Here is a 27,813-nt window from a genome sequence, read left to right as displayed (position 1 = left end):
GAAATGTGCCACTATGAAATCAGTGGATGGAAGTCAATGAGGACTCTGAGGGAGAGGCAGATTTGGGTATTTCTTCCGTAGCTGAGCACTTGCTGGGAGGAAGTGCCAAACATCTCTCTCAGTGTTTGTGTTTTTAGATGCGCTAACCAGCAATGGAAAGCTTTCCCACAAGTGTGCACATATCAGGGATGCAGGGCAACAAATGTGTGTGAAGTGAGTACACTTAACGTATGGTAGTGGATTTGTGTGACTGCAGCTACATGTTTGCAGTAAAAATATTTGAATGCAAGGCACTTTGCAAATTCCTGAGAAATTAATTTTAGTTTCCCAAGGACTAAAATTTTCCATTAAAAAAATAAATATATTAGCCTGTCAGTAACTTTTTTCCAACACTTGATGTATTTTAGTTAATACTGCATTATTCCTGGTGTTCTGATATGCATAATTGTTAGCAAAGGGAGTCATTAATATTGGATTCAGAATTGACGACTGATTTACATACCTTAAACTGAAAGGTGAGACATAAAAATTTTGGCATTTACCCCTCCCCCATTCCTCCAGTGAGAGATTATAAATTGAGTTTTTGCTTCAATACAACTACAGTTCAGCCCTGTAAAAACATAGCTAATGATAATGTAGACTTTTAGTGTGAGATAGCCCTGTGGACTTCATTCAGGAAATACTGGATTCTAGAAATACCTGAAGAGCTTGGTTATAAATCCTTGCCCTGTGACATAGTTCTTTAAGAGGGTTGGTCCAGTTCAGTATTGTTTAATTAATTGTTGCTTTCTGTTACCTTTCTTTTTTTTTTTTTTTAAGATTTTATTTATTTATTTGACACAGAGAGAGAGACTGCTAGAGAGGGAACACAAGCAGAGGGAGTGGGAGAGGGAGAAGCAGGCTTCCCACTGAGCAGGGAGCCCGATGCGGGGCTTGATCCCAGGACCCTGGGACCATGACTTGAGCTGAAGGCAGACGCTTAACAACTGAGCCACCCAGGCGCCCCTCTATTACCTTTCAGTGGATTCTGGGAATGTTGTTCTATCTCTTCTCCCAGTCCATTTGGCTACCTTTCTGGTTTGGGTACATCTCAGTTTTATGTCAGTGTTACATCTCAAGTTTTATGTTTATGTGCTTGAAGAAAGAACCAGACTGATGTGTTTCTGTGTCCCACCTCTTGGGTTTTATTAGTGCCTAGCCGATGAGACAATGCCTCACGGTTTATAAGCAAAAGAGAAGCATGCTGCATTTGTATTCTGAGTTCGTGTTCTTGTGTGAGCAAAACTGGCGATTTAAGGATGACAGAAAAGGGCATACACCTAAAGACATAAAATGAGTTTTGCAAGCTGTCTATAAAATACAAAACGTTTTGGTCTTGAAGCCACTATATCACCAGCAGAAGCTAAAAAATAAAGGCAAACAAGCAGTGTTTCTCTCTCTTAAACATCACCCCAAATAACTGGTTTAACTAGTTTTTCCCCCACTCTATTGATCAGTCGCTCTGGCCTGTGCAGACGCAGCTATGGAATGCTCTTGTGAACCTGCGGCCTTTTTTTTTTTTTAAACCCTTGGCTTTAGAATAGCTGGATTTAATGGCAGGGGGCCTCAGCCTCTGTTCCTGAAGCCTCTTTTCCTCCCACTCCCTTGGAGGGGGAAGCATGATTAATTTCTCCCCTTCCTTTTGGATTATAGGAAAAACCGGGTACACATACCTCAGTGCCAGCACACCTGAATTCAGGGGGTAGCTCCCCAGACAATTGCTCTCTTGTTCCTTAGTCTAATGGGTCTGGGAAGCTGTGAGGGCGAAAGGGTAATGAATTCCTCTTGGTGGTGATAAGAATTACATTCCGAGAGGATTAACAGCACAAAAACCAGCTTCTAGGAGGAAAAAACTGGAAAAGCGGGGGAGGGGAACACCCACGTTGACACACAAACAGCCCCACAGCGAGCTTTCCCGTGTGTGCTCAAAGCCACATTCCAATTTTAGCTGTCAAAAAGCGAGCTACTTTGACAGGAACATCTGCATGTTGTACATGGCGGGGATGGTCTTTAGAAGGGAGCATTCTTGGTTTGCTGCAGGGGACGGACTACGGTCATATGCTCGGCTTTGCCATAAGATTTATATCTGGTGACTCTCAGGTACCTCCTCGATCAAGACGCAGAAACATTTTCAAAATACCTTGATTTCAGATTTTTCAACCTAGAGGAGCAGAGAAGAGGGGAAGAAAAAGTGCATGTAATTTGTTAACCACATCTGAGAATGGCTCTGCAAATAGAAATTTGGCCCCGTTTAAACTTTCCTCAAACAGCATGATCATGGCGTTGAAATTTGGGATCTTGCTTGTGCAACTCAAATGGAGGCCCCTCGTCTGTGTTTCAATGGATATATTTGGGGAAACGTAAAGGCAGTATCATTCCTGTGTGCTAATCAAGGGCCAGAACCAACCCACACACATCTGCCTAGCGATTCCTCACTGCTGTTATGAAAATAAACCTCTTATTTTTTTACAGAAAGTCACTACCCTCAAAGGGGAAAACAAGAGCACATAGATGTGGCCCTGATTTTCTCACTCACTTCTAACCCTTCACCACCCCCTTCCCCCAGTTGCTGCAATACCCCAAATGTTCAGATTTTAAATCTAAACACCCTTTGTCTTGCCATATCCCCTCTTGCACGTGTGCGCACGCGCGCACACACACACACACACCTGACTTAGTTTAGTTTATCCCCCCAAAGATAATTCTGAGGTGTTTGCTACTCAGACACATTTCTTGAGAAATAAACACATCATCAATTCTTATTGAAGCAGTGACTTTTACAGGTCCTGTGCTATAGTCTAAACCAGAAATACATCAGACTATTGTAGGAAACTACAGCTTTTTCATTTTCTTGTCTGAACTCTGCTCCTCTTTTTAGTTAGAAGAGAACATTCCATAAATATCCAAGCAGGCCTTCGGTAAAGATGCCTGATCCACATTTTGCATGGCAGAGTCCATTGGAAATCTACCCTCTTGATGTCAGTACAGGCTTAATGAAGTTAAACATTTGCCTAGTGAGTTTGTTTTTGAGAGGAGTCGCTTCAGGAAGGCATGTTGGAACAAATCTAAGCTTAGCTAACCATGAGTAATTCCTTGCCTGTGTCCATAATTTTAACAATGTGAATCATTAGCTCAGACCCTCTCTTTTATCCCAAAGAAGATATATTGGGCAAGACCACAAATTTTAGTGAAGGCTCTTTGTGCTTAGTAGGAAAGAATGTTGATGTTCCTCACCTTTGTACAACGAGATGACTTTAGCTGTAGTCTCATGACCCTAGAAATGGAGCCTCAGGTCTTATACAGTGTCAGCAGCCCTAGTAAAGAGCCATGTTTGGCCATTTCCATCTTGCTTCCCTGGTTCGGTCTCCTGCCTCTGGAGTCCTCACCAAAATGGGAGGCTAATTATTGCCAAGGATTTTTGTTAATGTCCTTTCTTCCCATGTTGAGAGGTAATGTGTAGAAAATACAAGTAACTTTAACTGTCTGTAGATGTATTTTAAAGTGATTTCTGGGATACACAAGAAAATGCTTTTCAATTGAGTTTGTTAGTTAATTGCTGTGACTGAACAAACCAGATTTTAGCAACAAAGGCAGTACCTTTAACGTCTTGCCAGGGTTGTGTTTTGTAGCTAAACATGACATTTAGGAAATGTCAACTCTGAATGACTTTTTTAAAAATTGTAGTAAGTATGGTTGGATATACGTACAATCCCTGACTTACAAGAACTTGACAAACAAGTTTCCAGTGGACATAAAAGGCTGCCCTTCCTCCTTCCCTCCCCTTTCAGGATCCCTTTCATTTCTCCTCTTTGCCCTTCAACCCGCCTCCCTCCCGTCCCGCTCAGTGCCAGGCCACTGGAGCACTGCTATGGAAACTGCCGGTGGGAAAACTTAGCTCTTCTGGAAAAGTGTGGTTTCTATAGAAAAAAAATGGAAGAAGAAGCTGCGCATAATAGGCAACAATTGGGCCTGGCCCCAGAGATAGCTCCTGGGGAGGCCCAGGTAGACTCCCCAATATTTTCTTTAATGTGGCATGATTCCTTTTAATTTCATTTACTTTTCTTCATCTTGACTTACAGGTATCCTTTTTTTTTTTTTTTTTTTTTTTAAAGATCTAGATGGCTTTGAGAGAGTTGAGGAAAACTGCCTTCGTTCAGTGAATTGGGTCAGGCTATCGTGACCACACATATAAACACACAACCCTTGTGTATGTTTAGTGCTTTTTGTCTCCCTGTTTACAAAAGGTTTCCACACACATTTGTTCTTCAGCTGCTTTACAAATGGTGAGACAGACTCAGAGAACTTGAAATATTTGAGCTGCTGGAAGCTGAACTAAAAACTGCAAATTTAAATTCTGAATTTGGTTCTCTTTCCATTCCATATTCCATTGTGTGTGTCAATATCTTTATGCATGTATGTCTTTGTATGTGCACAGACGTGCACACATCTCTGCCTTTTTCAATAGTGATGCAAACCTATTTGCAGGTGATTAAGAAACAATACAATTCACAGAATCTGAAACCATCTCTCACCTCAATATTCTGTTTTATAACACCCTGATGCCTAGATGGTGAAAATTAGATAACTGGGCCTTATTTCAAGAGCTTAAGAGATTGAGAGTATTGTATGTGCCTATAAAAACATACTTAAGGGCGCCTGGGTGGCTCAGTTGGTTGAGCGACTGCCTTCGGCTCGGGTCATGATCCCGGAGTCCCGGGATCGAGTCCCGCATCGGGCTCCCTGCTCGGCGGGGAGCCTGCTTCTCCCTCTGACCCAACCCCCTCTCATGTGCTCTCTGTCTCTCTCATTCTCTCTGTCTCAAATAAATAAATAAAATCTTAAAAAAAAAAAAAAAACATACTTAAAAACCTGAATGTTAAGATTTTACAACTTGACTAAGAAATAGCTATGTAACTACTAATTAAAAAATTAATAAAATTCATGGAATATATATTTTAATAACAGGCCTAATCCCAAACACTATATTTACATCTGTGGTTTTGCATTCTTTGTGTATAGTAAGTCAGTGCACTCTTGGCAAATGGGTATTATTTGTATCTACAAAGTATATTTGAGTTCCATACCAGAAATCCAGGTTCATTAGGTATTTTTATGTGTTAACCTTCTGATCAGGGCTTAAATAAACACAGTTCTGAAACTGAAAATGATGAAACATGCAGAAAAGCACATTTTACAGTCTATTTATAGTAATAATAATGATAGTTCTAAACAGATTGTCTCACTGGCAATGAACATACAATGGGGACATCATAAGAGATGAACTGGTGCCATTTTCTGAGATAGAAAATCTCACATTTTACATAAAGCCAGAAGTAAAAATGGTTCCAAGAAAAAACATGTGTTAAGAATTGTAAGTGTTTAGCTTAGAAGGAGGGAAAAAATTGGGTTATCACAAACATTGCTTTTTTTTTCCTCCCAAAGTATAGAAACAGTTTCTCTGACTCCATGATGTCATACTCTGAATAAGAAATGGTGAAGGAAATGGAATTATGCAGATTAATGACAAACTTGTGATCAATTAGATTATTTAATAGGAAATGAAAATCTGAACAGTGTGGTAAATATCTAATAAAGCCTTAAGGATCATGGAATTATTATTTGTTAGAACCTTGTTTATGGTTAAAATTGTGTAAAGTTCTGCCTGAATATTTTCTCAAACTGTAGCATCATCCTCCAGCATTCTTCATAGATGTTGAATTTTTGTTCCATTCATTTTTATTTTATGGCCAGGTTTTGGGGGACATACATTTACCTCTCTAATCTGCCTCACTAGGATAGGTTACTACTTACTATTCCTGATGGTCATTCCAATGGCAGTATCTATAGGATTCCGTATGCTTGGGCTCTGCTGCAGTCTTTAGCATTGCTGGCTAAGTGAGACCACTGAGAAATACAAGCCAAACCCCCAATGTCATGGGAAGACTTCTCCCTATCTGAACCTGGCAGAAGTTCACAGGCTCTACGTCTCAGCTCACCCTCTCACTTTCTTTGGAGACTGGCAGTTACAGAGACCAGCAACTTCCGCCTTTTGAAAAACTTGGAAAGGGAGAAAAGCCGCTATGTAACTGATGTGATTTTTTTTTTAATTATTAAATGCCTCTTTTCTTAGTTTAAACAGGACTTGAAAAGCCAACCCAGACCAAATTATTTTTTCTGTACTTTCATAAATCTTGGCTAAATTTTAAAGCACAGGTTGTATTTTATATAATGAGGATAGGGAAAATTTATTCCCATTTCACACGAAATGGCAAGTACACTGACTTGGTTTAGATCCATTTACATGCAAGTAGACCATCATACCGTTAACTGTGAACTTGGGTTTTAAAGTCTTGGTAGTTAACTTTGGAGCAGCCGCATATACGCGAGGGCAGTAGCTGTCTCAAAGTGCACTGCAGACTTCCCATTTGAGAGAGGACAAGGATAATCTGACTCCATCGCTGAAGACACTGAGCACGCAGAGCCTGGGAGAGACTTACTTAACCAGAGACAAGGAAACTGCCCTGATGTCAAGCAGCTAATGTCCTGCCACTTGCCAAACATTCCTGCCGTAGAGTCATGTTCTGAAATTTTCATGAACCAACTAGACGAACAAACTGTGTGGTCTGGATTAAATAATATCTGCTGAAAAAGAAAGGAGTGAAGTTAGCTGGAAGGCCAGATGGCAGCTGTATTTTCTGCAGAACTCTATTTGGAAAGTGAGCTTTATGTAATTTTTGGTCATTTCTTCCCATTTTAAGTCCGTTTTCAGAATAAGTCACACAGGTTTCAAAAAATGAACTGCACAGACATAAGCACATCATATAGCCTGTCCACAGAATTACAGCTATTTGGCAAAAAGGCTTGGTTTCTTTTTCTTCCAGCACTGTTGTCTATTCTAGCTTCTATCCCTTTTTATTATCCAGCTGTCCGAATTACCCCAGAGCTAAACTCCATAGCTTACAATACCGTGGAGTTCACATATAGGAAAAATGTCGCTGAAAAGGTCATGAATTTATTACTAGTCTTTGTGGTTGACTAGATTGTTCACTTGCGTGTAGGAAACCGGCGGTTGTCAACTGCATACACACAAACGTTATGTTTCCTTTTTCTTCAAGGCAGAGTGCCATTTCTTGATTTTATCTTCCAGCAAACTTAGTAAGTAATACCCTGGACTCATGAAAATTTAGTCCATGTTTCATGTTTCAGAATTTTACTTTGAGTTTATAGGGTGAACCTCAAGCATTTAAATAGGAACAAAGAAACATCAACTCACACTGGGATTACTTAACCATAGCAAATCAGGAGAGAGGAAGATTTCTAGAAATCAATTAAGGTTGTTTATTTTCCGGTTGGTGGGATCATCTCTAGGCATATTTAGGTCCTCTCTTTCTTCCTTCATTTCTTATTGGTTACCAAGGCTTGATCATATTCCTTCTAATTGACTATTTGTTTCATACTTTCTTCTCCATTATCTCCTTTATTGCTCCAGCCAGACTCTCATCGTCTCATTCTAGACTCTTCAGAGCTGTTCTAACCAAATGCAAATACTAATCCATCTGATACGCATCCTAACTCCAGTCTGATCTTCATAAAACATAAAACACAAAGATGTTTACATCTTTAAAGTGTCTAGCGATCGCATATTTTGTTCTACAGGGAATCAGATGCAGATAGATATCTCTGCCTAGATTTCATGGCCCAGAGTGACCTGCCACCTTCTCTCTTCTCTCTCTCCTCCAATAACCAGCTTCATCTCCTGCTGCTTCACATTATGTTGGTTCTGAAGTCAGTGTCTGATGAAAGCCAGCCTCCATCCCATTTCTGTGATGTCTGTTTTTGGACAAAGTGTTCTAAGATAAGTCTCACTTGGAATTCCCTTCCCTTTTTCCTTCTAGCTCAATGAACACCCATTCATCCACTTTCTCCTTCCAATTCATTTCAACACATACTTTCTGAGCATGTGCCATTAAATAGAAAGCCGCCTTACAGTGCATGGGGAGGAGTGCAAAGCTGTGTGAAACAGGGTCCCTACTGGACTGCCCGAGTCTGTTTGGACTGCTCCAGACCACCAGATCCTTCTCTTCTAACCTTGACAGTACTTAAAGTATAGACCAGTGGGCTACAGAGTAGGGTGCTCAGAATAATCCACTGGGGTACAGGAAGAATCTACTGGAACTCATATTTACATTTTTTCATGTCATTTGAAATTTCTATTTTAGAGTATTTTAATAAAGTATATAGTGTGTTAGTACAAAGGTACATGGTAACCATTTACAGATAAATAGTATACACATATTGGGCATCCATGTGCTAGCATTTTTACTAATGGAGTGAATGATCAAAAAATATAGAGAGCCTCATTGGGTGCCTCATGAGCCTCATGGTGGCTCAGTCAGTCAAGTATCCGACTCTTGATTTTGGCTCAGGTCATGATCTCAGGGTCCTGGGATCGAGCACTGTGCGGGGGCTCTGTGCTCAGTGGGGAGTCTGTTTGAGGATTCTCTTTCCTTCTCCCTTGGCCCCCCACTCCCTCTCTCTCTCTCTAAAATAAATAAAATCTTTTAAAAAAATAGAGCCTCAAATTCAGAACTTTCAGTGGGATTTTTAGGAGGTCAGCAAATTGGCCCACCCAGGTCCACTTATTTTCTCATTCAAAAATTATTTGCTATCTACCCTACAGTGTGCCAAGCAGTGTGAAGAGATAGAGAAGTCAGGTAAGAGGAGATCAAAATGTCAGCTCTATTTCTGATAGATGCTTATTGGAAAGTGTGGCTTTATATCAGGGCCAGGATGGTTTGCTAATACTTTACCCCTGCAGTGAGCAGACGCAGTCACAGGCAAAGTGGGAAATTATAGGACATTTTCTAGTCAGCTAGGGCCTATGGGCCTGTGCCCAAAGCTTACTGCATGACCAAGAGCAGCTAAGAAGTCACTCTGTTTGCAGGCAGGCAGAAAGATCCTAACAGAGGGAGAGAAGGGGGGATTGAGTGGGGCATGCTCAGTTTATTATTTTAAACGCACCTATGAAATAAGCCATTCCTTCATGGGGGAGGGAAAGTAGGTAGCAGGTGGAGAGAGGTCACAGTGTTTCTATAATATGCAGGTCCCTCCTGATAAATACACCACTTTTGTTTCAGCTTTTATCACCTCTTAATAAGTAAGATTTTCTGTTGTTTCAAATGTATCTCCCTAAAAAAGAGTACTCTTTTCACCAAAAGTACAAGCAAAACACATAAAACTTGTTGACAGGATTTTGAATTGTGTGCTTGAAGGCCTAAGATGTATCTGGACTGAGGCCTGGAACCTGATGCCATTCTATGGCCCTTCCGCAGAATTCACTATCTGATTTCCCAACCCTGCATTAGAACAGAATGCATCCGTGTGTGTGTGTGTGTGTGTGTGTGTGTGTGTCTTTGAAAAGAATGGTGTGGCCATCAATCTCATCTGGATATATTGTAAAACTCCTTTCCTAGCTCTGCCTCCCTATTCCCCACCATGTACGCGCGCACACACACACACACATGCACACACAGGGTTCCCTGACATTAAATTTTACAGTTTTTGGCACATCATGGAATGAAAGACATAGGTAAAGGCATGTGGTTCTGGAAAACAAAGAAGAAAAACAGAAGCTTGTTGCTTCTCATTGCTTGTAAGCAGAAGGTAATTTAGTGTCACTCTAGAAAGAGAGAGGAAGGGAGAAAGAGAGAGGTTTTGCATTGGGAGCACCTCCGGTCCTGGAGTGAGGGACTTTGTTGAGGTCCATTCTCACTCCTCCTGCCTGACCTCATGGGGCAAAACTCTAACATGACATTCTGGAAGATTAAAATCTATCCAGTTTTTAAATACATACAGAGAAGATTTCACAACCTCCCTCAATAACGAATTCAAATGATTAAACATAGGCTCAGAGAACACTTTTCTCCAAACTGTCAAGGCATTCTTGCTTCAATTTAAAATTGTTTCCTTTCTGGAGTGGAAAAGACAGTTTGTCACCATCCCTTGTGTGATATCACGATATTAAGTTGACCACTAGATTTCCAACTGAATAAGCCAATCCAGTGCCATCCTATACCTCTTTTTTGTTTATTTTGAATCTTCTGTGTGGTGCCTCTCTGTATGTTCCTCAATTTTCCACACCCTGTTTTAGTTGTGGAAACTAAATAAAAGGATTATATGGTGGTTTCTATGTGCTTTCATGTGTTTATCCAAACTAGTCAGCTTAAAAAGATACAATGCTAATTTAAAATCAGCTTTTTACCTGTCCATTTTGATTTTGGGGGGTATTAGGACATTTATTCATAGTTCCTTAGGATACAGAAGTCTTCTTAATCCAAAAGTGTGAATGCTAGAAATTTCAGGAAGGTCAGTGAAGGAAATTTTTGAGCAAATATTAGTTAGGATGCCTATTTGGCTTCTGTAATAAAAGCAAAACAATGGTGGCTTCAAACGTAAAGGTCAGTTTCTCCCTGTGAAAGTGTACACGAGACGCGAGCATGCAGGCTGATGCAGAGGCTCTGCAGCGAAAGGGACCGTCTTCTTATCTTGTTGCTCTGCCATCCTATCTTTATGGCTTCCATTGCAAGATACTGTCACACTTCAGCCGACAAGAGAGGGCCAGAGGAGAGGAGACCACACCCTTGTTTTAAGGGGACAACCCAGAAGTTGTGCATATCCCTTCCATTCACATCCCTCTGGCCAGCATGTAGCCGCCTGAACAGACTGAGCTGCAAGAGAGGCTGGATTGTGCTGGGCGGGCATGAGCCCAGGTAGGACTTCAGAGTTCTATTACTGATGAGCAGAGAAGACGGATGATGGGATACCAGCCCTGCCTCAGGCTCTGTAGAGCCAGGCTGAGAAGCACGTTTTGACCATGAGTTCAGCTAGGGGACTTTTAAGGAGTGCAGAAAATACCTAAGGATATGAAGAGGGAGAGAATCTTGCTGTGCAGTAGGAGCCCAGACTACTGGAGAAGATTGGTGCTATAAGCTAGAAGATCTCAGTCCTGGCCTTCAATAATAAGGTACACCTCTCCTGCTGCTAGAAACGAAGTGGAAGCTTAATTAACTCCAAGAATATTCTTTTTTTTTTTTTTTAAAGATTTTATTTATTTATTTGACAGAGAGAGACACAGCGAGAGAAGGAAAACAAGCAGGGGGAGTGGGAGAGGGATAAGCAGGCTTCCTGCGGAGCAGGGAGCCCGATGCGGGGCTCGATCCCAGGACTCTGGGATCATGACCTGAGCCGAAGGCAGACGCTTAACGACTGAGCCACCCAGGCGCCCCCTCCAAGAATATTCTTTGGCTACTGTACCACCTAATTAAAATAGATTATCTAAATGAAGTGTCCAAACTAAATAGGTTCAATATAAAACCAAGATCACAACTTGGCCTGGTTACTCTCTATTTCAGGCCACAGAAGCTGCGCTACTCCATCGCCCTTTGATCTAGATCATCCTATTAGTCTGAGGTATTTTGCTACACTTCCATGAAAGGGGCAGGAGCATATATTTGAGGTCTGTAATGAAAAAAGAAAAAAAAGACAACCTTTTAAATACTAGTAAATGAAAATTTTAAGTTAAAAGAAATGGTACTACTGCTCCTACCCCCTTGTAGGATCTACATTACTTTAAGAATGTTCTAGGAAAATAACCATAAAAAGACATTTTGCTGATTACAATGCTATACATATTCCATCTGGGACTTGCGAGTCCTATTTGTTTACTCGATTAGCCAGGCACTTTTTCCTGTTAGTGTCCACATTCATCTTTTTCAAATGTAACCCTGGTTTTCATCTCAGCCTGACAAGAGCAACCTGGATTTTGACAGTCACACTGATTTTTATCTATTTAAACTGGTAGAAGCAAAATCTGATTTTGTTCCTGGCTTTTGTTATTGAGAAAAGTAATAAAAACCAAGGCAGAATTAGATCAGGGACATCCATTATTTTAACCAGGAACAAAAAATAAATATATAGCTCTACCTAAGTATTGGATTAATTTAAGTATATGGGGGATGTTAAAAATTGCATTTAAAATGTGTTTCTCAGCTGATCATTTATTTGACATACAAATTTAACATTTCTATTGTCTGTTGTAGAAATAATAATATAATAATAATGAAAACTCTCATGTGTTGAGTTCTCAGTATGTACCTTCCCTGCACAAATTTTTCTGTACTCAATGCTTAAGCCTCGAATCAGTTCCATCCACACTGCACACCTGCTAACACAGCAGAGGATGGAAGGCCAAGGAGCTTTGGGTGGAAGATTGTGCTGGTTCTACCTCGGTATCAATATTCCCAGTTGAGTAGATTGTGCATTCTCAGCAGGGGCTACATTTCCCCCAAGGGGGTGAAAATTCATTCTTGAAGAGTGAGAGTCAGATATTATGGCTGAAGTCAGAGTGGGGGTGAAGGGGAGATGTGACGGTGGAAGAATGACCAGAGAGAAGCCACAATGCTAGCTTTGAAGATGGAGGGGGACAAGAGCTAAAATGTGGAGACGAACAACAGAATCTGGAAAAGGCCAGGAAACAGGTCCTCCTCTGGAACTTCCAGAGAGGAATGCCGCCCTGGTGACACCTTGATTTTAACCCAGTGAGCTCCATGTTGGACTTCTGACCTACAAAACTGTAAGATAATAAATTTGTGTTCCTTGAAACCACTAACTTTGTGCTAATTTGTTACAGCCGCAATAGCAAACTAATACCCCAGTTTCCTCTCTGCTTGTGAGAAGAATAGAATGATCAATGTCACAGGTTTCTGGTCAACATTAAATAAAATAATCCATGAGAAGTACTTAGCATAGGGCCCATGGTGACATCCTGGCCTTGCCAGTGTTCAGATGGGCAAGGTTTGCGCTTTGAGGGCACTTTCCCATGTTTATGTTGCCGATAGACTTCTTTCTTTATATCAGTGACAAGAGTCAAGTTTTATACTGGCCCTGTCACTTTAAAAGGATTTTGTAGATTTCTCCTTAGATTCATGATACATTGATTTTATATTTCAATTGTGGGAAATTCCTTTTACTAACTTCCATGTACAACCAACTCTTAGGTCCTCCCCAAAGCTGTTCTCCTCCTGTGTCTTCCCCGTCTTCTGCCCTGTCTGAAGAAATGCCTAAAACCTTGGTGGGGTCTGTGGAGAGGTGGGGGAGCAAATTCCCAGCAGTAACAGAGAGGAGACAAAGGCCAGCTGCCAAGCACCCCAGTCAGGGAGGGGGAGCACCAGGTGGGGCTGCCATTTCAGAAAGAGGCTTTTCAAGTGAAAGCCTGGCTGTGCTGGGAAGGATGTACTCCAGTGTATTGTTTTCTTTTTTTAACTTTAAGAAAGTGTGTGTGTTTTCATTCTTGCTTTTTTAACAACCAAGACAATCCCCCCTGAAAATGAGAATCTCCACGGTGTAACATTCACTGACTTGCTTCGTTAAGTCAGTTGGGTAGAGCCTAGTGTAAATGAAGTGAAGTCCACAGGTTTTTCTCTATCTTTGTTGAGTCAGTTATTTTCACAGAGAACAGCTTTTGCATTATCACAGGAAAAGAAACTAACAGCATTGTATTCCTACTACCCAAGTGTTAAAACTATGTGTGTTTACATATGTTATCTTTTAACTCAAAGCACTGTTGTGAAATAGATAGTATTACTCTTCGTGTCCTGCTGAGGAAGAGGAGGTGTCCTCACAGCATCGTTATGAAGTAGATAAATAGATACGGTTACTCCCGTTTATAGCTAAGGACCCAGGGGCTCAGGGAGGGTGGTATCTGTATGGTTTGGCTGGGACAGCAGTGTGACCGCTGTCTGGGGCTGCAGCTAGCTGGTTGCCCACGCAAGACCTTTTGGTTGAGGCCTGTTTCAAAGCCTGGTTTTTAGTCTTCAAAGTCCATGTATTGGACTTCATGAGCTCAGAGATGCTCAGACTCTGCAGTGATATATTCAGGCTAACCCAGTTTTAATAAGGATGATGGATCAACCTTTTTCACTAGGGCATTTCTTTCTTTCCAAGGACCAGGACATCCCCCTTCCAGTGTCAAGGGCTCATAGACTTCTCTCGCTCACCAGTCTGATCCCTGCACTGCCCTAGCATTCTCTCTGAAATGTGCATCTGGCCATTTCCCTCCCTCGCTTGCGACCCTTCAGGGACAACTTGCTAACCTGAGGGTAAAGTTGAGGCTCCATAACGTGATTCAGAGACTTCTTTCTCTCTAGATTCATCTTGTCATTTGGTTCTAGGGATACTGAACACCCTGTCAAGCCCGAATGCCTTTTGCACAAAGTCAGGGCTTTGGTGTATTCGAGTCCCTCTGCTGAGATTATGTTCTCCCCTCTCATTCCCTCTTCACTGCACCCCATTCATCTTTATAATCAGGCTCCAACTTAGATCTAACATCCATCTTGAAGCTTTCATTGACCCTTCTAATCTTGCTAATTTGCCCCCTTCCCCCCCAAGTCAAAGTGCTCTAATAAAACTTGTCCTTCCTCTGTAATAGTATGTGTTGACTTGTGTCCTGTTTACCTTTTTGGTAGCCCTCTCCAGAATCAAAGTTCTCTGAGGCCAGGGTTTATATTCCACTCACTTTTTCTAGTACTTGGCACAAATCTATGTATATAGGAAGTTCTTGATAAAATGTTCTTGAATGAATAAGGACTAGAAGACCTATCTTCAAGGCCTGGCCCTGCTACTTTCCAGTTGTGTGACTTTCGACAAGTTCCTTATACACTTAGGATCTCAGTTTCCAAATTTATAAACAGAGAAATTTCACTGAGATATTATGAAGTTCTTTTCAAACATGAACATACTGGGATTCTAATGCAACTCGTGAGCCACCCAGAAACCATAAATCGGCAATCATGTCTTGCAAATGCTAAGTTGGGCCCATTGCCATGGACTTAATTTCTTGAGCATGGATTGATTATTTCATTCCATCCACTTGTATACATTAATGGTAACAGATTCATACCTGTTCTTATGTTGATATTTTTGTTCTTCACCCAAGGGTTTATTTTCTACTGGATACTCTCTTCATTTTATGCTGATTGGTACATCTGAAAAGAGCCTCTTAAGCCTGAAAAATAATAAAGTCTGTTTATGTCTACTTTTTTGTTCTTATGTCCATCTGTTTTTACCTAGAGGGAGTTAATGAAACTTTTTGCTGTACTAAGAATTTCAAGTGAAGGTAATTTAAAAAACTATTAGATGAGAACTGTAGTCTCAAATAAGAAACAAAATCTGCCATTTTTGCTGATTATTCATGGACTTGAGTTGGTAGTAGGTATAATACCATATATAACTGTGTGAAATATTTGATATAAAAAAAAAAGGAAAAAGAGAACCACTAACATGCCAACAGTAAAAGTGTTAATGTCAAACGTAAACCATTGCAGTAACTCACACATGATGTCTGCTGAGTTAACTCCCCGGTCAAGGAATCCATGTCCAACTACAGGTTGTATTTGTGCTTACACTTTGGAGGTTGCTTCCTTCTATGTTCCTAGCGCTAATTATCACAGGGATCAGAGTATTAGTATATCTCAGATACTTCTTGCTAGTAAATTAAACATGTTTAGATATTTCATTCATATGTTCTATGTAATAATCTGAAGTAGTAATTTACTAAGAGTTTCTATAGGTATAATTAATTTTTCCTAAAATTTGCTCTATATTTCCTGGTAATCGTGACTAATTCAAACTTGAAAATAGACTTGACATTTTTCAAAAGTTACTTCTTAACCTTATTGCAAAGTCTTGATCAGTATTATTAAAATGATACCCCTAATGGGATAAAACATTAGGACTCTAAGTAAACTCACTACACATGATTTTTATTTTCTGCTTTTAATTGAAAGTTTTCTTGCCCAATGCAGAATTCCTTTTATCTTTGGACAAAAGTGTATGTGGCCTAGCTGATAGGTTAATTAGCATTGGGATCTTTTCCCCTCTCCGTTATTTTTATGCATTGTTGCTTATTTAGCAGTCCATGGTGATCTCTGACCTCCTGATTCAGCAAAACCCACTGCAGGTCAGGTGGCCATGACCTCGTGTGGACAGAGCAGTTTGTTAGCGGCACACCAGGAAAACACCAAACACAAATGGATTTGTTGTTTCTTTACTGACAAGTTAGTCTGAGCTCAAATCACCACCAATGAAAATGATTTGATGACTCAAATACTTGATATAGAAACTCTGATGAAAGTCTATACTTTTCAAGAAGGTAAGAATATATCTTTATATGGAAAATAAATTGTGGTGGTTTATTTGGAGGACAGTTTTTGCTTTCGATTACAGATTACTTAAATTACTTTGCAAAAATAGATCAAAGAAATTAAGAAAATAATGCTCATATTTACATGTCTGAGTGTTGAAAGTGAATTCCGGTTTTTATGCTGCATATGGGGTATATGTAAATGAACATATATGTTCATGTAACATGTAAATGAAAGTTCAAACCCTAAAAGTTACTGCTCATGTTGATGATCAACTAAATAATGCTATAAATTTGGGTATATCCTTTTAGCATGTTAATTACTTCCATCATTAAGAACAGTGATTCTTTTTTTTTAAGATATTATTTATGTATTTTGAGAGAGAGAGAAAGAGAGCACAAGGAGGGGGAGAGGCAGAGGCAAAGGGAGAGAGAGGATCCCAAGCAGACTCCCCACTGAGCATGGAGCCCCACATTGGGCTCGATCTCATGACCGCGAGATCATGACTTGAGCTGAAACCAAGAGTCAGACACCCAACCAAGTAAGCCACCCAGGAGCCCCAAGATCAATGATTCTTAATGGCAGGTGGTAAAGGATGCTGTTCATAAACAATGTAGTGCTTTGTCTCATAGCTCTGACTTTTAGAAATTACTTTTAGAAATTAGAAATTTAGAAATTACTTAATTTGATATTTCAGTAACATCACAGGAAAAGAAGAATGTTTTCCTTATCAAAAGATTGAGAAACCCTGCTTTAATTAATTTGCAGTTAAAAACAGGTTGGTAAATGGCAGAATTTTTGACAGAGAAGAAGTAAGGAAAATGAGTTGTTCCTATGCAGCAGGATTCCAGATGTTCCAGGGTAGGCAGAAGAGTGGGTATCTATAAACCCAAGAAAGGACACACACTTGGCAAAGTTAAAAGGAGGAAGGAAAAAATACAGCGTCCAGAACAATTTCTTGCACGTAATAAGCACTCAGTAAATAGTTTTACATGAATAAATGAACTGAGACCATCCAGCCATATCAAGCATTGATATAATTTATTTCTGATATAGCATACAAAAGTGACACAAAAATAGTAAATGGGAATGATGAGAAACTTAAATTATTCAGGCATTTGCTAGAAGTCTTATTCATGTTTAAAGGAAGACAGGGTTTCAGATACCAATTTACCTCATTTTCATCTCTAGGAAGGTAAAGGAAATGAAGGGAACTGCTGTTTTGGATCTAATTTTAACCAAGAAGAGATTGGTTGGTGAAATAGAAGTAGAAGGAAACTTTATTCATTTATTCAATAATATTTCTGTGTCTACTACGTGCCAAACTCTTGGAAAATAGTGACCATGCCATTTTAGCTTTTGTGATAACCAAGGAGCAGGTGATGGTTATAGCCAGATATGTATCACAGATATTAGGAGGGAAATTTCAAGTCTCAGAGAAGAAATAGATATGATTCTATAGGCTGAGACTCTAGACTAAAGAGATGAGAAACCCAACTCTTAAAACTGAGATTAGGGCTCTTTCTATGTGCTCTCAAAGCTTCTCAAACCTCCCTTCTCAAATTCAGTATCACACTGGATCATGATTGCCTTTGCACTCACTTATCTATTTGTTGTGAAACTTTAAGCTTCAAGAGGGCAGCACTGTATCTATCATGTTTATCTCTGTGTCCTAGTAAATAGGACAGGACTTGGCACATAGCTGATGCCCAATAAATACACACACACACACACACTTCATTGTATATATGATGAATTAAGCAAAAAGCAATAATGAAATTCTGATAATATAATCATGAATATTTTTCCAAATTATCAAAGATAATGCACACACACACATTTGTCAAGTCTAAGAGTCCACAGTTTTTTTAACAATTAGAACTAGAGGTTTGACAGGGCGCCTGGGTGGCTCAGTTGGGTTAAGCGACTGCCTTCGGCTCAGGTCGTGATCCTGGAGTCCCAGGATCGAGTCCCACATTGGGCTCCCTGTTCTGCGGAGAGTCTGCTTCTCCCTCTGACCCTCCCCCCTGTCATGCTGTCTCTCTCTCTCTCTCAAATAAAATTAAAAAACTAGAGGTTTTTGAAAGTTCTAAAACAGTGAGGAGAAGAGATGGCTATGGCTTCAAAGGGCATGCTCAGATTAACTCAAAATATAAAAGACCATTTAAAGAAGAATTGAAGGACAGGCAAATAACTAAGAACAAATACCAAAGAGAGAAATAATCCCACTAGAATGGTGTCGGGAAGCCTAGAGTCCAAAGTGAGCTGAAGTATGTAAAAAAAATTCTAAAAACAACAAAAGGGACTTAAAAAGCTGGCAAGGAACAATCCTACAGAAAATGAAGGTCACAGAATAAACCAGACATAGAAAATTGGAATGCTTATGATGTCAAGTGTGTTGTTCCTGTTTTTGATAATAACATAGTTAAATTTCTGTCAAGAGTGGAGTATTATTTTTAGTTGTACTTTTTACTGTAGAATTTTATTTTACTTTTGTAGAATAAAGAACAAGAAAAGGACAGGACCTCTGATGAGAAAAACAAAGGACTGTTCATCTCTTCTTACTCTTGGCTTTTAATCAAGGATCATGATTTCCCACCTGATAAGGGAAATGGATCTGTTCTGCCTCCAGAACAAAATGAGGATAAGAGGGAATTGAAGCCCATGGCAGCATAATACCAGATCCTTAGCCCTTCCTCGTGGATTGGGGTCTCCTGGCCCAGATTATATCCACAGGCCTGAGAACACTCACACTTGGGACTCTCCCACTCCAACCAGCCATCTTGAAGGAATGTCAGCAAATGGATAAAGCCCCAAGTGCCTGGGGATTGGCAAAAAGAGAAAACATAGAATCTCAACAGAATTTTAGAATTTATTCTGAAATTTTTGAGAACACTTAGAAATGAAAGTGATAATCATTAGGCACCAACAAGAAATCAAGGGGGCTGAGTGATATTCCTGTTCAATAGAGTAATTGGAATGCAAGATGAAAAAAATGTGGTAGTTACAGTGTATAGGAATATCATGCAGCCAGTTTTCACAATATCTCAAGATTTCATTATAGATTTAATAGAGAAATATGAATGGAATAACAATAGTTAAGTGGATTCACAAGTAGGTTTGTATAACTAAAACCAAAGAGTGCTAAAGAATAGGTCCATGTGATCATAGAAAGTGATCTACAGACATTTACTTCTGTTTTATTCTAGATATTTCTTTAGCAATGACTTTAAAAATGATGAATTTGATAAAAATAATCGAAATAACAGATACCTGTTGGGTTCTTATGTGTCAAACACTCTTCTATTACTCTGCATATATTAGTTTATATAATCCTTAACCACAATCCTATGCAGTTGATACTTTATTTCCACTTTATAAAAGAGTAAGCTGCAGCACAGAGAGTTTAAGTAACTTCCTCAAGGTCACACATTTCTTAGGTGTCAGAGCTGAGATTCAAGACCAGATTGTTTACTTAATGGCATAAATTACATAAATGATATCCTTCAAGCTTGTGAATGACCAAAGTGAAATGTAGAGCTGAAGTGGAAAGTTATAGATTTGGTATCCAAAAGAATTCCAGTAGACTGGAAAAATTGGCCAAATTAACAAGACAAAATTAATTTGAATTAAATGTATCCTCATGCACTTAAGTTGCCCCCAAAAAATCAACTGTAAAAGTAAAGATTGGGGAGGGGCGCCTGGGTGGCTCAGTTAGTTAAGCCACTGCCTTCGGCTCAGGTCATGATCCTGGAGTCCCGGGATCGAGTCCCGCATCGGGCTCCCTGCTCAGCGGGGAGCCTGCTTCGCCCTCTGACCCTCCCCCCTCTCATGCTCTCTCTCTCTATCTCATTCTGTCTCTCAAAATAAATAAATAAAATCTTAAAAAAAAAAAATGTTTAAAAAAAAAAAAGTAAAGATTGGGGAAATGGGACTTAGTAATGGATTGAATGAGGAAGTCTTGGGGGTTTCATTAATATAAGCTCATTATGACCAATGTATAGTGTGATTGATTGTCAATAAAATGTAATCTTAGGTTGCATTAAAAAAAGAATAAAACCATAGAATGAATATATACACATATTGTTATACAATATCTTGGTACATAATATGATCTAACATAACATAATATATGGTATAGATATCATATATACCAGGGTGAGAATACACAATACTATGTCACATGAGGAATGAATGCACTCTCAAAAATGAGGTTCTAAAGTTCTGACAATACAAAATGTTTTGTCTATAAAATAAGTTAGAGATTTGTGAAGTCCTTACCCAATCTAATATCCTGTGATTCTGTGAATGATTCTGTACTAGAATAGAGAAAGCATGCATAGGACAAATGTGACACGTGGGGAAGAGTGGTCAGATTTATGGACTATCTGAAGGCATAGCTAGGAACATTGCATGGGAAATTATAGGAAGGCGGTTGGTTCCATTTTACCTAAGAATTTACTCACAACTAGTCTCATGCAGAAGTGGCTATGTTAAGAGGTGCAGAATCTCCATCATGGAATATGTTTGAGCAGACACTGGATGGCCACTTAATGAGGGTGTTGGAAGGGAGGCTCACATGCAGTCAGGAAGAAGGAAGACGTCTGAGTCCCTTCTAACTCCACATTCCAGAAGAGTGGACAATTACTAGACCTCTGTGAAACAAGTATTGAGGGATGGATGTTGAGTGTTGAAGCTGTTCCAGCTTGCAGGACTGTGGGTAAGTTGAGACCTGAAGATACGTTCCATGGGAGTCAGATTGAATTATTAACCAAATCAAACAAAAAATCTAAGTTACACAGAAGGTATTCATTCCTTTCTGGTGAGTTTTCTTTCGATTCTGCCTCAATGGTAAGTCACAAATTATTTTCCAACAAAGCCATATATTTGGAAGCATTTCCTGTCTTGCCTACAAGCAGGCTCTTTCCATGACCATCTCAGACTCCTGGGCACAAGAAGCCCAGAGGAAATATTTCACTTCTGGGAGTATGCCTAGCAAGTATCAGCTAGACCTAACGATTTCAGTGTTCATTTCAAGCTTTTAGACAATACATGACAAAGGCAGAATGAGACACTTCATGGGAAACTTAGAGGAAACACTGAGGAGAGATTACAATACTACCTTGTCTCCCCTTTTGGAATCCTGGAGTTTCAAGAGACTCAGAGGTCCCCCATTTTCCTGAATTATACGTGATCCCCTCTCCAGCATCCCACAAAGTGGTCATCCAGCCTATGCTTGAACAGATCCTGTGCCAGGAGACACATTACTCTCAAGACAGCATCTTCCACTTAAAGAACCAGATGTTAATATTCCATGTCAACTCTACTTCAACTGGAAATTTTTTAAAAATTTTAAATAATAACAAAGACATAAGAGGTAATAGGAAGAAGGGGACAGGAACACAAGGAGATAGCAAGTAAAGGAAAGGGTGAGCAGGAAGATGAAAAATCGTTCGGCAAAATGTATTCCACCATCATTTGCCCTCACTGGGAAGTGGAGAACAAAATTTAAAACACTGAGAAAACATTGTTCTTCCCGTTGATAATTTTTCTATTCCATTTGGCTTTTCTGCCAAGCCAGCTTTACATTTCTGATTCTAATTCTTGTGAATAGTAAGATTTCCCAACTGGAGTGACCCCATTAAATAGTTTTTAAACAGTTTCCTTTATGTGCATTGAACCAAAACAATGGCGGCCATCTAGGGAAATAAGCACATGCTTGGGAATTAGTTTCAGAGATTCGAGTCCCTGCCTTGCTATTGACTGGCTCTGGGACCTTGCCCTGAACTCCTCTATGCCTAGTTCTCTTATCTATGAAATGAAGATAATGATACTTACCTTGCAGGAGCATTGTGAGGACTTGGTGAAATAGGCATAAAGGGATAAAACCCAACGAGGTGCTTGAAGAGTTTTTGTTTTGTTGGCTGTTGTCTTCCCCAGTACCTAGGACAGTGCCTGGCAAAAGGAGGTCCTCTCCAAGTGTTTGTCAAATGAATGAATGAGTGGATGGATGAATGAATGAGCTCAGCATATGATAGCTCTTGCTAAAGGCATGGCAGCATTATCAGATATGAGAAGTCTTTGTAAAGCAAGAGGCTGATGGATTATTCAGAGGTTTGAAGAAGGAGAATGCTTTGTCACAGATCAATTTCTTTTTTCCCATCATACAGCATAGCTTCAGGATTTTTTAAAAAATTAAACTAAAACCGTGAGCATTATGTAGTCTTTCCTCAGTCCTTCCCCTGTGTTTTCCAAGAGGTTATCTAGAGTGGTCTCATTCTGTCTATTCCTATATTGTTAGAAAGCTTGAAATGAAAAATGAAACCCAACTGAAGTCTGGCTGGCAGCCATTCAGAAATAGATTTTTTTAAGTAGATTAATTTTCAAAGACATTTTCCCTCTTTAATACTTACTCATATTTTTAAAAAGAATTACTTAGTAAAACAAACAAGAGTGTCTTTTCAGTGTCTGGTTATCTCCTTTTCAAGACAGAGTTTGGTAAGTTACATAATATTAACTTTTGGGTATTCCCAGGATACAAAACCAGGTAAAAATAGAACCAAATGAAATCTTTAATGTAATTTATGAGTTGCTTTCCCAGAATGAAATGAAACTCAGCTGCATAGCTTTTATTTGTTTTGGAGCATATATTTAATAGTAGTCAGATTAAAGTGTATATTTTTGCAAAACTAAAAGGACAAAGAATCAAGTTGCATCAGGTTGAAATGGTTTAAAAAAAAAAAGGTCAAGTTATCAATTCAGCATATCAAAAATAATAGAGAAAATTGGGTTTAGTTTCAGAACCCGGAACCAAAAATGACAGGGGAGTGGGTCAGAGAATTGGGGTGAGGTAGGGATGAGAAGGAACTCTCTCATTTGCTAAAAGGAAAGCAAAACAAGGACATTATCTCTTTGCTGCATTACGAACAGGGCAAGTGTATAATTGAAACCTCACCATATAACACCTTTCACGAACTGCTTTCTGGTGTCATCTAATTGCTTACTGCCTGCTAATCTTATCTCTGTTCAGAGCCAATCTTAAAATTATACTGCATTACAATAAGTTGAACACTTTACATCTACTAGCCAAGATACATAGCGGACCCCCAGTAAATATTTATCAATTGACTTCTGTGCAGTCTGGAGGCAGGCTTTATTTCCGGCCTCATGTGTGACTTACTTGTTTCTGCCAGAGAGGTTTCAGTTTTGCTTTTCCTCTTAACCTGAAATGCCATTCCCATCATTACCAGCACTTCCTTAAAGTAGCGTAAAAGAGCCCCTCCCCTCAGAAGCCCTCTCTGATAAACCCACCTAAACTAAAGTCTTCTTGCCCCTCTAAGAAGCCCCTTTTATAAACATGATTGTAGACATTTCAGAATGATTTACGATTCCATTACTGGCATTCTTATTTCTCTTGGTTCTGACACACCCCCAACCAATGCCCCACAATATCCATCCCTCAAGAAGCATTGAGTATCATTTCCCACAGGGACATACATGTAAGGATGACCCTCTACATGCAGTGTCCAGGCCACAGGGAGCACCCTCAAAGGGCATGTCCTCTGGCTGGATAATGACATTTTTAGCATTAGTAAAAAAATCAAACCACCCTGATTGCTTGTCTCTATCAGTCTGCCAAGAATGGGTATAAGTAGAATCGAGGCTGTGAGAGATGGATCTTTTTCATCAAACAAGTGATCAAAACCTAATACATTTACACCTGAAAATTGCTTTAAGGTAGATTGGATGACTAACAGAAAGTCTTCCAAAGGGAGATAATATACGGTATTATATTTATTTGAGAGGCCTGTACAATATTTGAACTACTGTACAAAAACCAGTTTTGATTCAATCTTTAGAAAAATGATTTGGAAGAGATTAAACTACATATTGCTGAGGCCTATAGACCATCGTAAGCATTCAGTGCTTTCTGAACTTCCCCCAGTGTGAGTTGAGCCACAGGGCAGGCTGGAGCTCAACGCAGAGGAGAGAGGGTGAGGTGTGTGCTCCCAGGCCTCTCATGCTGTAAACTAAAGGAGTAAGCAGGCAGGCCGTGAAAGGTTTACAAAGAACCCACAGCATACATATGGGTGAATGCAGCAATAAAAATCCATATCTGTGGGTAGAGTTAATAGGGGTATATAAATGGTAAGGTTAGTGGTTAAATGTATTTAGCATTGGGTTGTGAAAACCAATTTTTGTTCTCTCATATTCCATAGAAAGTGTACAGTTTCAGCCCTTTTGGGCTGAGTATAGGTTTTGATGGAGAGGAATGAACTAGAGGGTTAGTTTAGTGACCTGGTTACCCCGAACATAAGACTTTGCGTGAGGAAGAAATAAAATAAGTAGAAGACATTGAGGAAGTTACCTGGTTAAAGAGATGTGACACCTGGGGTTCGATATAGAAAGATGTTGAGGGCTTTAGTGCTCATGATTAGACCTTGACCCTGAGAATGACCAAAATATTGCAAGGTTAGAGATACCGGGGGAGGAGGAAAGGGAGTGGATTGGAGGGTGTGTAAAGTGACGTGGTTAGAACAGGCCTTGCCAATGCTGGTTTTAATGGTGGCGTTTAAAGTGATAACTCAGTCCTAGGGGCGCCTGGGTGGCTCAGTTGGTTAAGCGACTGCCTTCGGCTCAGGTCATGATCCTGGAGTCCTGGGATCGAGTCCCGCATCGGGCTCCCTGCTCGGCAGGGAGTCTGCTTCTCCCTCTGACCCTCCTCCCTCTCATGCTCTCTGTCTCTCATTCTCTCTCTCTCAAATAAATAAATAAAATCTTAAAAAAAAATAAATAAATAAAGTGATAACCCAGTCCTAGACGTTGAACGCCAGGGAATGAATTATTAAAGGCTCATTGCAACCAAGGAAGGAAAAATAAAATGAGAAGACATTTATTCCTCTTTTTCCACATCTTCACTGAACATTTAATTGTCCAAGGCACTCTGATAGGTACTTTGGAAAAGAGAAAGGAGAGTGGAATTTATCAGAGACAGGCCTTTGAAAGGGAAGGAATTCTTTTTGTAATTCATTAAATCTATTAATATCTTGTATATTTGAAGTGCTTTAAAAGTCCTTATTAATTTTCCCATCATAGCATATTTCAGGTGACAAATTTCTATTTTTTATTACAATTAGAAATTGAAAGAAAACTTACTAAGATAGTAAATATGACCTGTAGAATTTTTAGCATATCATAAAATAGTCAAAATGAGTTTTTATTATCTGTGATTACATTAGAATAAACTCAAGGGCATTAAAAATCATACTAATTCTCTCTTACCCATCTTAATACAGTTACCTGAAATCAGAATGTATGAAAGGAGATTTAGTAATTTTTAAGTTGTTCTCTAATTAGCCCTAAGACTTCATTTGAACTTTGCTCTCTCTGTATTGTAACTGCTTATTGTCCTCTGAAGACAAGTACCTTAGCTATGAATTTGGTCACTGGAGCTCCGATCATATCTAGTTAGCCACACGGCCGGAAACTGTGACCTGGCCTGGGTTTCCAAGCCATTCCGCAGGGAAGAGGTCTTCGTGAAAAAGAACATGAAAAACAAATTTCTCTGTGGGCATAGTCAGAGCCCTGCGAGTTTATATCCTTCTTGGCAACGCTGCATCCGGGCTTGCGGCCTGCCACCCACGCCTCCCTCGAGTTGCCCTCGTCCTCCCATAAGGTGTCAGTGTCCAGGGGAGGGGAGGGTGTAGCCCTATAAGGACAATTTGTGGTCAGAAGTTTGCATTTCGAGGGCCAGCCCCATCACTGGCTACCTGCGTGACCAGCTAGATGCTAGTCTTAGTTTCTCACCTGTAAAATGAGGATTATGGAAAAGCAACCACACAGGCTATGGAAGAATCTAGTGAGATGATTTCTCTATATTTATTTATTTATTTTTTTTTTTTTAAGATTTTATTTATTTATTTGAGAGAGAGAGAATGAGAGAAAGCACATGAGAGGGGGTAGGGTCAGAGGGAGAAGCAGGCTCCCTGCCGAGCAGGGAGCCCGATGCGGGACTCGATCCAGGGACTCCAGGATCATGACCTGAGCCGAAGGCAGTCGCTTAACCAACTGAGCCACCCAGGCGCCCCTCTCTATATTTATTTTATAACTCCTACTGTGTGCCAAGCGCTGTTTTAATCACTATTACGAACATGAACTCATGTCATCCTCATTACCCCCCAGTGAGGTCCTTATTATTATCATCCTTATTATACTGATGAGGAAACAGAGCCATAGAGAGGTGGGGTAGTCTGCCCAAATCCCAAAACTAGTAAGAGGCAGAATTGGGATTCCAACGTGGTAAATGGTAATTATTTATTTTCTGTCATAAGAAGATAAGGAAGAATCTGAATAGCAGAAAATAGGCAGTTTCCTCTCTGCAATCATTTAGGGGCCCAAGATGCTGTGGATGTTGACAGAAGCACCTTAATTCATGCCCACGCCTCCACCACTCTACCACAGGGCCGGCTGTGCTGTGAGGGGGGGGTGTCCTTGGATGACTTTGCCTGTGGGTGGTGACTGACATGGGCTCTGATGCTGGGGACCAGGACAGGCCTGACCCTAAGGGGAAATAACCCCTTTCTAAAAACATGTCGAATTCACATACTAGTTTTTTAAAAATCAAACCAACAAACAGAGGTAACATATCCAGGACTAACTTGCCTCCAGGTAGAACAGGCATGACAGGTAAGAAAGCCTCCATTCTGCCTGCCTTGCCCCCTCCTCCGCCGGTGGCTATCCCCACCCCATACACCTCACATTAGCTTTTCACTGGTAAAGACTGAACCTTCACCATGAGAATTTCATTCCTCTGGATGAGAGCGTGACCCCTCGTAAAATGTATATACCCATGGACATGGTAGTACATGATTCATTTAGTGCAGAATTAGCCAGCAGATGCTTCCAGTTAGGTCTAGAACCAGGAACAGGTTTTAGAAGGGGGAGGGGAGAGAGCAAGCCTCAGGGTGCAGTGCCAGGAATGTTTGCTAATTGATGGATACGCCTGCACCAGTGTCACGGGAAGATTAGAAGCGTTTAGCAGATGACCATACCCAGAAGCTGACCTTTGGAATGATGACTAGAGTCCCAGCCTGTACTGTCCCTCAGCCTCTGAGGCAGTCAGTGTAAAGGTTGCAAGTTCGGTCTTACAGCTGTGCCTTCCCTAAGATAAGAAGAATGAAGAACCGGCCATTCACTAATAGGGGCCTGAAGGCAAAAGCACCGGCCAGTTAACAAGCCTTTTCTCAGAAGGTGAGTCCCTCCGCGCCTCTCAGGTGGCTGAGGCCACCAGCCTACTGCCGGTTACTCGGCCACACCCAGGATCCTGCCACCTACGGGTTTCTGATTCCACCTGCGTCACTATCGAGATGACTTACTGGTCATGGTAAAGGCATGTTGATAAAGGGAGCCAGTTGGAGAACAGGGCTTATCTGCCTGTTGAGAAAGCCAGAAGCTCGGGCCTTGCACTGGGCACCTTGATTTGGAGCACACCAGGAAGCCTCAAAAAGTGAGTTGAAGTTGATTTTGTCAGAAAGCCTTAGGAGGAACAGTAATTGTGGTGGGCGGGGGGGGGGGG

At 40.3% G+C, this 27,813-nt stretch overlaps 1 protein-coding gene across 8 annotated transcripts in view; it reads left to right on the top strand.

Annotated features, from left to right (window-relative positions):
• The window catches only part of SPATS2L (spermatogenesis associated serine rich 2 like), a 162,445-nt gene that overhangs the window by 43,450 nt on the left and 91,182 nt on the right, over nucleotides 1-27,813 (top strand). Inside the window, exon 1 of one of the 8 annotated variants that reach the window (XM_081813903.1) lies at nucleotides 27,328-27,488. The exons of 6 other annotated variants lie outside the window; for them this stretch is intronic. The gene's annotated coding sequence lies outside the window, so the exon portion shown is untranslated. Of the gene's footprint in view, nucleotides 1-27,327; nucleotides 27,489-27,638; nucleotides 27,745-27,813 lie in introns of those variants that run through there. One more of the 8 variants, XM_081813902.1, reaches the window with a different exon arrangement.

The sequence above is a fragment of the Leptonychotes weddellii genome, chromosome 3 (genome assembly GCF_054177405.1).
Source record: "Leptonychotes weddellii isolate Sample4059 chromosome 3, ASM5417740v2, whole genome shotgun sequence".
In the NCBI taxonomy this organism is placed as follows: Eukaryota; Metazoa; Chordata; class Mammalia; order Carnivora; family Phocidae; genus Leptonychotes; species Leptonychotes weddellii.
This window is presented reverse-complemented; position numbering and strand designations above follow the sequence as displayed.